Raw genomic sequence first — 10,803 nt, 5'->3', positions numbered from 1 at the left:
TTTTGTAAACTCTGATTTAAAGATTGAAGTAATAATCTTGCTTGATGCTTTTTTCCTCATTGAGGTTTTGCACCAAGCCATTTGAAATATATTGTGTTGATTATCTGTGCCTACTTAATCCATTTTAGTATCATTATCGTCCAACAATCACTGTTATGGTAGTGTCATTTGTGGAGCAACTGTTTTGAAGCTGCTGTGGCCCCTGTGGGACAGAACTTCTCCAAGCAAATGTAGGCTGTTTAGGTTGTGGAGCATCTGTGTCGCTACTTAGCATGAAAACAACCTCCGGCATGATTGGCCTATCTGCGGCATCATCTTGTACACAAAGAAGCCCGATATGAATGCATCGCATTACTTCTCTTAAGGAATATGCCTTGGCCAGTTCTTCACCTACAAAGTCCACTCCCTTGCCTTCAGTCCACAAGTGCCATGCCTGGACATATTAGTAATGTACGGTACGGTGGCTTAGAATAGTTTGAGAGTGTTGTATATATTTTGAAGCTAAAGGGATTAAGGCTGTTCAAAAATTCATAGTTTCAACGTGATTAGTGTGAGCTTACATAGGCTAGAAAGCCGAGCTGTTGTTCATGGAAATAGAAGTTGCTATTCTTCTTGCTGCTAATGATTTCCAATACCAAGACCCCAAAGCTGTAGACATCTGATTTTTCTGAAAATATTCCTCCCATGGCATACTCCGGAGACATATAGCCTCTACAAAGGAAACTCGTTAGTACTTAAACGAACATCACAAATTCTTGCTCCTGTTAAGAAAATTTTAACCAAAATTTGTACTTTAAAAGCCACAGGTAAGAATGTAACTAATCTTCACTTATATTCATATGCTAAGACACAAACGTTTGTTGTGATTAGTGTAACTAGCTAGTCTGAGAATAGGATAAAAATGACGCTTTCAATGTTCCGACAACTTTCTGTGTATTCTCTAGATCTGTCCCATCACTCCCATGAACAATACGTGCCGATCCAAAATCTGAAATTTTGGGGTTCATTTTCTCATCCAAGAGAATGTTGCTGACCTTCAAATCTCTATGTATTACCTTCAAACAAGAATCATGATGGAGATAAAGAAGCCCTCTAGCCACACCCTGAATAATATTGAAGCGCCTAGCCCAACCGAGCACTGCTCTTCTCCTTTGATCTATCAAAATAGTCAATGCATTCATCAGAAATGCAATCAGCAAACAGGAGCAAACATAAAACATAAACTGCTACTAAACTAACCGAATAGTAGAGTGTCCAAGCTTTTGTTTGGCATGAACTCATAAATCAGTAATTTCTCATTTTATTTAACACAAAAACCCATGATTCTAACAAGATTTTTATGTTGGAGCTTGGAGATCAATGACATCTCCCTATTGAGCTCCTGTATGCCTTACCCTGAGCTACTGGATAGTCGTTTTACAGCAATTTCCTTCCCTGGTCCTAGTTTACCCTGCACAAAATAAATCTTTGGATTAATGACTGTTTGTGTACAGTTGTTTCAATTGCTATAGATTCCTTGAAACAAACATCAAGTAATCACCTTATAAACGGGGCCAAAGCCTCCTTCCCCGAGTTTGTTTTTGATGCTGAAATTGTTTCTCGCAATCGATATGATGTCAAAGTTGAAGACTAATAGCTCTGATAGCTCATGCTTTCTTATGTATTCTTCAAAAGAAATTCCTAATGTTTGGACTGTATCCGTCAATCCAAGGCGCCTTGTCGCTGCTTTGGTGCTTCCTGATTCTGCAAAGATAACAAAACAGATTCCACGTCCCATCAAACCACAAAGAAAGATAACATTTGCAAAATCAAGAAGCAGGACAAGATCATATCTAATGCATCAACTGTATCCATGCATCTCATTGTCTTACCGATTTGGTTAGCTCGCAACCTATGTAAACCATATAGTATGACAGCCAAGACACTGATAAAACAAATAGCTGCAAGGCAGGCGGTGAACTTTATCTGGTTTCCGTTATCACCTGAAAGAAGAGAATATGTTAGATATGAAGTTTGAGGCAAAACAGATATTGCTAAAGTTTTCTGTTCAAATACCCATTTTCGTTCGGTAGTCCACCAAAGCAAATGCTATGACAATATATGCTACTGACTACTTCTGGCTAAAATTCAGATTCAGACTATGTCAATATCAAGCTTGCAAACATATATTATTAACCGCATTATCACAGAAGAACATTACGTTTTTTTGTATTAAGAAAATGGTACATACCACAGAAGTCTTTGAAAGATGCCTCATACTAGTAAACTTCATTGTCACAGAAAAACATTACTTTTTTTGTATTAAGAAAATGGTACATACCACAGAAGTCTTTGAAAGATGCCTCGTACTAGTAAACTTCATTGTCACAGAAAAACCACTTGTTTTCTGAAGTAAGAACTAAGAAAATGGTAAACTATAAGTCATGGGCAGAAGACTCTGAAATAGTCTTGCCGTCCTGCAGGAGAAACAAGGATCCCAACATGCAAATTAAAAACTGAGACCAACAATTTGCAATCTGCAACAGAAGCATCAGCAGTCATCAACATACCCACCTTTCTTTATTGGCCCTATCAGCAACTTGTGGCCATTGATTTTTCTGATGAGACTCCGAATAACGGCCATGATCTTCAAGATTCCACTTCTCACAATTCACCTGTTACCAGCTTCATAACATCAAACAATCAGCAAAGGATTGCACAATTCCCTTGCAAATGATTAGCCACTCTTCAAAGCTTTGCTATAGAAATTTAAACCACAGCTATCTAATACACTAAGTTGGAAGAACCCAAAGATAGAGGAATGTAATACATAGAAGAATGTGTCATGTGTACAATGAAGTTTTCAATCGTTGTTAAATGCAAGATGTCCAAATCTGGATGACAACAAAACCAATCATTTCTGCAGATCATTGTCGCCTGTTATAAAATAACCCAGTAGCTTCTTTTAATGTTTGTTTTCTCAGCTTCTTTGACTAGTTGCTCCAATCTTGATTTTCCTTTTCTGAAAGGGTCTACAAACATAGATTGAGTTCTCAAAAATAAACAAATCACAAAGAGGCTGGTCGGAAAACTGCAGGATACTGCACAGACAATAAACTAATAATTGGATGCGTCATTTTAACAAATCATCATCTCCAACTATATAAAGTATGCTACAGAATTTTGATCCAAAAATTTGCTATCGCCCCTATCTTCCTTCAATCTCAGTTATGGAAGTGTCATTAGTGGAGCAAGTACTTTCATACTCTGGTTGACCACGAATTACTGGCATGGTTGAATACATGATAGTGAATGCAGGCTCCTTAGGTTGTGGACCATCTGTGTTACTACTTAGCATGAGAACCACATCTGACATGGTTGGTCTGTCCGCAGCATTGTCCTGTACACAAAGTAGCCCAATGTGCACACATCTCAATACTTTTAAGGAGGAATATGAAGCAGTTGGTACTTCATCAGCCAATGCCAGTCCCGTTGCCTTCATTCCATAAGTTCCATGCCTGACAAAATTCATAAACACTTGTCAAACTGTGTTGGAACTCTGTAAGTCTGTAATTGAGCTTCACATATAAAGTCTAAGCTACATGAAAGAGACTTCTCTAAAGCTGGTTCCTCGCATTATAATTTAAAGCAAGAACTTACATAGGCTAGAGAGCCTTGTTCTTGGTCAAGTAAATAGAAGCTAGTATTCTTCTTTCCGCTAATAATCTCCAGGGCATACTCCGGAGACATATAACCACTGCCCAAGAAACTCATTAGTATGTTACAGAAGTCACTTCTTGCTTTCTATCTTTATGAAATGCCACGAAGAGTATACGTATTAGCACATCTAAGGCCAATCAACTACTCTTCATCAAAGTTTTAATCAAAATAGATTAATGAATGATGAGTCAAGTAAGAATGGAGGGTATCTAGGACTGTACCAGACCATTCACCATTCACTAATATATAGATATGCCTGAAATATGTTTTAGTTGTGAAAGAACATGAGCGAGGATGGAAAGAACAATGCTTACAGTGTTCCCACAACCCTCTGAGTATTTTCTAAATCCGGTGTCTCTTGAACAATACGTGCCAATCCAAAATCTGAAATTTTTGCATTCATTTTCTCATCCAAGAGAATGTTGCTAACTTTCAGATCTCTATGTATTATTTTCAAACAGGAATCGTGATGGAGATAAAGAAGTCCTCTAGCAACGCCCTGAATAATCTTGAAGCGGAGAGGCCAATCCAACGCTGCTCTTCTCATTGGATCTAATCAAACAACCAATACATGTCACATCAGTAATCTCAAGCACAGTATCATGTAATTCATGTTAGAATAGATTCTAACCACTACTAGGAAATACAGACACAGTTCTATGGAAATATTGATGCTCATGAGACTACTCTTTGTCTTTCAAGTTTGTAATACCTTACATTAGGTCTCCGCAAAGTCATAAAAAGAAATACAGATATTATACATAGACAATTCAATGAGATTTTAGCCTACTACTAGGAAATACAGACAATTCAATGAGCTGTGATGAGTTTCATAATAGATTGCTGAACTGAACAAAGACAGATATTATACAAACATATTTCACTAGTTAATAGTCATAAGCAATAGATTTACAGAGGCACCTTCATTAATTTGTCTTTGCACAGAAATTAATTGGTTATTTGTGCATAAAATCGATAAATTCTACTTTATATCATATGCATTTTCAGTTTATTCATAGCCTTTATATATATCATAGTAGTCATTCCAAGAAAAAGGAAAAAAAACACAGAGCAAGGATCTAATATCAGACTATCTTTCACGGTCCCCTATCTTCGCATGTCAACAAAGCTCAGAGATGAACAAATCTATTGAAAGAATAAGAAAAGGTTAAGAAACGTATACAGGCCCAAATCAAGAATCCAGTTAGAGCCTTGAGCTGAAACCATAGACATGGTGTTGAAGTTAATGTTTTCCTTCAGCAATATACTAGGAAGCAGTAGGAAATTCACAGCTGCAGGGAAGCTGTAGTCCTTACTGCAGTGAGATAATTCCAGCCACTTGGTTTATTGTTTACTCCTCCACTTAATCTAGATATTTTGTTGTATGTAAAGTACAATTATAATCTAGTTAATTAGGTGTTTCTAAGATATTTTGTAGGTTATGTTGCACCCTATATAAGGGTTAAGCTGCTGTGTAATCTGTAAGAATTCCAGAAATAAGAAACAGAAGCTGCAAAGATTTGCTTCAAAGTTCAACTGAGTTTTCTTCTGCCTCATTTGCTACAGCAAATTGATCTTGATCATACTTTGTTCAAAATACAAAGTAGAGGCTCAAATTCTAACATGGTATCAGAGCCCTGTTGATCAATATCAACTGGGGTGTACCATCGGTGGATAAAAAAAACAAACACTTTTCTTTAGTTTTCTGCTACTGCAATGACTACAGCAGAAAATGGTTCAGAAGTTAGAGTTCCTATCTTCTCAGGAGAGAACTTTGATTTCTGGATTATAAAGATGGAAACCATGTTCATATCATGTGATCTCTTGAGCTATGTGAATGAAGGCTATGTAGTTCCAGCAGCTGAAGGGATGACAAATGCTCAAAGAACTGAGCTGAGGGCAAATATCAAGAAAGATGCAAAAGCTCTTGGTATTTTGCAAACCGCAGTCACAGATGCTATCTTTCCAAGAATTGCAAATGAGAGAATAGCCAAAGGAGCTTGGGATGTTCTGAAGGTGGAGTTCAAAGGCTCAGATAAGGTGAGAGCTGTTAAAGTTCAATCCTTAAGGAGAGATTTTGAATATACCAAAATGAATGAAACTGAGCTGCTAAGTGATTATTGCACTAGATTGACTGATTTAGTTAACCAGATGGAAACCTATGCTGAACCTATACCTGAAAAGAGAGTAGTACAAAAGATCCTTATGAGTTTGAATAGAAAGTATGATGCTATAGCAAGTATTATAGAGGAGACTAGAGATATAGACACTCTTGGTGTGCAGGATTTAATGGGGACACTTAAGGCTTTTGATCAGAGGTTGATGAGTCATGATGAACCAACAGAAAAAGCCTTTCAAACACTAAGCCTAAACACAAATAGTGAGCCATCTAGTTCAAATTCCAAAAAGAAAAAGAATTGGAAAGGCAAAGGCAAGAAGTGGGAGGGTAGATCAGATCAGTCAGGAAAAAGAAAAAATGAAGGAGGCAGTAGTTCAAATTATTCGAAGTGTTCAATCTGTGATAAGATGCATATAGGTGAATGTTGGTTTAAGGGGAAGCCAAAATGTTCAAATTGTAACAAGTTCAGTCATGTCAAGAAGGATTGTGACTACAAAGGAAATCAACTGGCTAGCTGCAGTGAAGAACAAAGTGATGCTAGCATGTTCTGTGTCACTTATGCTGCAACCACTGCGGTGAATGAGAATGTGTGGTTTGTTGATAGTGCTTACAGTAATCATATGACTGCAAATGCCAACCTTCTCTATGACATTGACTACAACAGCATTACAAAGGTGAAGATGACAAATGGAATGTTGGTGGATACAAAAGGCAAAGGAAGTGTTGCTGTTGAAACCAAAAATGGAAAAATGTTCATCAGAGATGTAATGCTTGTTCCAAATCTTGATTCGAATTTGCTAAGTGTTGGACAACTTGTTGAGCACAAATATCACCTGCATTTTGGTGATGACACTTGCAAAATCTTTGAGAGAGGGAGTAGCAAGAAGCTGATGCTGGAAGTTGAAATGAAGAGGAACAGAAGTTTTCCTCTGACTCTCAAGTATGCAACTGAGAGTGCAAGAAAAATGGAGCTGTAGGAAGATCCTTGGCTCTGGCATCAAAGGCTTGGACATTTGAATTTCAAAGTCTGAAGCTGCTGCATCAGAATGAAATGGTGCAAGGATTGACCAAAAAATTAAAAAAGTTACTGAAGTGTGTGAAGGATGTGCACTTGGAAAGCAGCACATTATCTCATTTCCAAAAGGGAAGACATGGAGAGCAAAAACACCACTAGAGTTGGTCCATTCTGATGTCTGTGGTCCTATGAAAACAATTACTGGGGGAGGTAACAGATATTTCCTTACATTCATTGATGATTATTCAAGAATGACTTGGGTTTATTTCCTGAGGCAAAAATCTGATGTGTTCACTGTGTTCAAGAAGTTTCAAGCTATGGTAGAGAGACAATCTGATCTCAAAATCAAGAAGCTTAGATCAGATAGAGGTGGTGAATACACATCAAATGAGTTTGGAGATTTTTGTGCAGATATTGGTCTGGAGAGGCAGCTTACAGTAAGCTACACACCGCAGCAAAATAGGGTAGCTAAAAGGAGAAATGGCGAAGTCTATGTTGCATGCCAAGAAAGTGCCTCTAGAATACTGGGGAGAAGCAGTTAATACTGCGGTGTATTTGATGAATAGACATCCAACTACTGCAGTGCAGGAAATGACACCATTTGAAGCATGGAGTGGAAGGAAGCCAAGTGTTAATCACTTGAGGGTGTTTGGTTCAATTTGCTATGCACATATCCCAAAGGTGTTGAGGAAGAAGCTTGATGAATCAAGTGAGAAGTATGTGTTCATGGGATACAGCTTGCACACAAAGGGCTATAGGCTCTATAATCTAAAAAAGAAGAAAATTGTTATCTGCAAAGATGTACTCTTCAGTGAGAAATCATCTTGGGATTGGAATCAAAGTTCAGTCCAGCAACAATGTGTGCCACATAATGTTGTTCAAGATGAAGATGTTCCAGAAGAGTTGGAACTTAATCCACCGCAACAAACTCCACCTCACAGTCCTGATCAACCCTCACCAGCACATTCAAATGCTCAATCTACACCAATCTCAACACCAAGAAGGATGAGAAGCTTGAATGAAGTGTATGAAAGCTGTAATGCATGCTTATTTGAGCCTGAAAGATTTGAAGAAGATGTGAAAGAAGATGACTGGCGGACTGCGATGAAAGAGGAAATTGATGTGATTGTGAAAAACAACACATGGGAGCTTGTTGATAAACCAGACAACAAGGATGTCATTGGTTTGAAGTGGATTTACAAAACCAAGCTAAATGCAGATGGTTCTGTGCAAAGAAACAAAGCAAGATTAGTGGCAAAAGGGTATTCACAGATACCTGGAGTTGATTTCAATGAAACTTTTGCACCAGTTGCAAGGCATGAGACAATCAGAGGTCTGATTTCCATTGCAGCACAAAAAGGCTGGAAAGAGGGTTTCAAAGGAGTGAAAATGAACCTGCTCTCTACACCAAAACTGAAGGTAAATCAAGCATTCTTATTGTCTCCTTAGCTAGATGTCAAATCGGCGTTTCTAAATGGAGTGCTGAAAGAAGAAGTATATGTGGAGCAACCACAAGGTTTCATCATCAAGGGTAAAGAGCAGAAAGTTTATAAGCTGAAAAAGGCTCTTTATGGTTTGAAACAAGCCCCAAGAGCTTGGTATGGTGAGATCAATTACTGGAAGTTGTGAAAAGATGATTTCAAATTTCAAGTCTGTTATGATGAGGAAATATGAAATGAGTGATTTGGGAATCTTGCATTATTTTCTGGGAATTGAAATTGTTCAAGCAGTGAAGGGAATTTTCATTACTCAGAAGAAATATGCAAAGACAATTCTAGAGAAGTTCAAAATGCTTGGTTGCAATGCTGTTGCAACACCTCTAGTTGTCAATGAAAAATTTTCAAAAGAAGATGGAAGTGGTAAAGCTGATGAGAGTTTATACAGAAGTTTAGTGGGAAGTTTGCTTTACTTGACAGCAACAAGACCTGATATCATGTATGCTGCAAGTTTGATGTCCAGATTTATGCATAATCCTACCATGCAAGATTCACTATGGAGCTGCAAGGAGAATCCTTAGATACATTCAAGGTACAATGGACTTTGGAATTCTGTATGAGAGGAATGTGGAACCAAAACTCTTTGGCTTTTGTGATAGTGATTGGGGAGGAAGTGTTGATGATTTAAAAGCACATCTGGATATACTTTTACACTTGGAACTGGTGTATTCTCTTGGGCTTCAAAGAAGCAAAAATCAGTAGCTTTGTCTACAGCTGAAGCAGAGTATGTATCTGCATCAATAGCCACCTCTCAAGAAATTTGGCTCAGAAGAGTCATTGAAGACTTTGGTGAGAAGCAAGCATCTGCAACAACCATTCTCAGTGATAACAAGTCTGCAATTGCCATGAGCAAGAACCCTGTGTATCACAGTAGGGCAAAACATATTGCCTTGAAGTTTCACTACATCAGGGATGCAGTTGATGAGAATGAGATTGATTTGGTTTACTGTAATACAGATGACCAAGTTGCAAACATCTTCACCAAAACTCTACCAAGAGAGAGGTATGAATACCTCAGAGGCCTGCTAGGAGTGCAGAAGCAAAGCATTAAGAGGGAGTGTTGAAGTTAATGCTTTCCTTCAGCAATATACTAGGAAGCAGTAGAAAATTCACAGCTGCAGGGAAGCTGAAATCCTTACTGCAGTGAGATAATTCCAGCCACTTGGTTTATTGTTTACTCCTCCACTTAATCTAGATATTTTGTTGTATGTAAAGTACAATTATAATCTAGTTAATTAGGTGTTTCTAAGATATTTTGTAGGTTATGTTGCACCCTATATAAGGGTTAAGCTGCTGTGTAATCTGTAAGAATTCCAGAAATAAGAAACAGAAGCTGCAAAGATTTGCTTCAAAGTTCAACTGAGTTTTCTTCTGCCTCATTTGCTACAGCAAATTGATCTTGATCATACTTTGTTCAAAATACAAAGTAGAGGCTCAAATTCTAACACATGGTTGTACCTTCAGAAGAGATTACTTGATAAGCCAATATTTCACTCAACTGTGTAGCCCATTTTAAGTACTTTGATCCTTGCTCCGCATTATCATCCAGAGTAAACCCACTTCGATATTGAGCATTCATTTCAGGTATCCCAATTAACCTCGACTTATCCCATGGACCACTTCTCCAATAGGGTGCTGAATTCAGTCCATTATTAACCCAAATAAACAGTTGTGATGGCGTTTGTGCTGACAATGCAACCAAGAATCTGCCAGTTGATGGATCATTTTCACTTTTCCAGGAAGTCATGACATTCCTCGTCCCAGATTTGCTATTGAAACCCAGCAGCTGAGTCGGGAACATACTGTCACCAGGATGATCAAAGCTCTGCCATATCAATCCATCGGCCTCTACATCATTTTTCACAACAAAATTTCCACTATCTAACAGAAGTGCAACGGCTGAACTGGTATTAGATGTTGACACCTGACTCGTAACATTGCTTGACCACACCGAATTCTGCTTCCCATCTACAAGCTCCAAATTCCTATTTCTACTTAGTCTCAGACTTGCCAAGCCATCTGAAACTGCAAGAGGCCTTTCCCTATTGGCCAGCCACACTTGTTTACGAGGATATATATTCTTGTGCCATAACCCAACATACTGCTTACTTGAATCATTAAAACTAAAGAAACCCAATTCGAAAATCCGGCCAGGGGAGACTAGAGTTTGTCCTACTGCCAATGGTTTGGAACTAGTGATCTCATGAACTTCAGCACAATACACCCTAAACTAAACAAGCTCGAGATCCAGAACAACATCAAAAGCATAATGGAATTCAAACCCCTAATCATCTCTGCTCTAAAATCCATTTGCATCAGACTAAATTTGTTAATGGAAACAAAATGATAGAGATTCAAGCTATATAATTATGTAGTTGCTGAACTTGCCCTAAACTAAGAAAGCTCAAGATCAAGAACAACATCAAAAACATAGTGGAATTCAAAGTTTCAAACCCCTAATCAAGTATTAATCA

General features: G+C 38.0%; 1 pseudogene across 1 annotated transcript in view; it reads right to left on the bottom strand.

Annotated features, from left to right (window-relative positions):
* The window catches only part of LOC101311458, a 20,646-nt pseudogene extending 16,400 nt beyond the window's left edge, over positions 1–4,246 (bottom strand). The window contains exons 1-10 of the transcript XR_184352.1: positions 4,014–4,246; positions 3,266–3,497; positions 2,550–2,654; positions 2,453–2,456; positions 1,872–1,982; positions 1,541–1,743; positions 1,240–1,450; positions 907–1,156; positions 561–711; positions 181–433 (exon numbers count right to left, since the gene is read on the bottom strand). The product of XR_184352.1 is annotated as an uncharacterized LOC101311458 (transcript). The remainder of the gene's footprint in view (positions 1–180; positions 434–560; positions 712–906; positions 1,157–1,239; positions 1,451–1,540; positions 1,744–1,871; positions 1,983–2,452; positions 2,457–2,549; positions 2,655–3,265; positions 3,498–4,013) is intronic.
* Between the last annotated feature and the right edge of the window lie 6,557 nt (positions 4,247–10,803).

Source organism: Fragaria vesca, linkage group LG3, assembly GCF_000184155.1.
Source record: "Fragaria vesca subsp. vesca linkage group LG3, FraVesHawaii_1.0, whole genome shotgun sequence".
In the NCBI taxonomy this organism is placed as follows: domain Eukaryota; kingdom Viridiplantae; phylum Streptophyta; class Magnoliopsida; order Rosales; family Rosaceae; genus Fragaria; species Fragaria vesca.
This window is presented reverse-complemented; position numbering and strand designations above follow the sequence as displayed.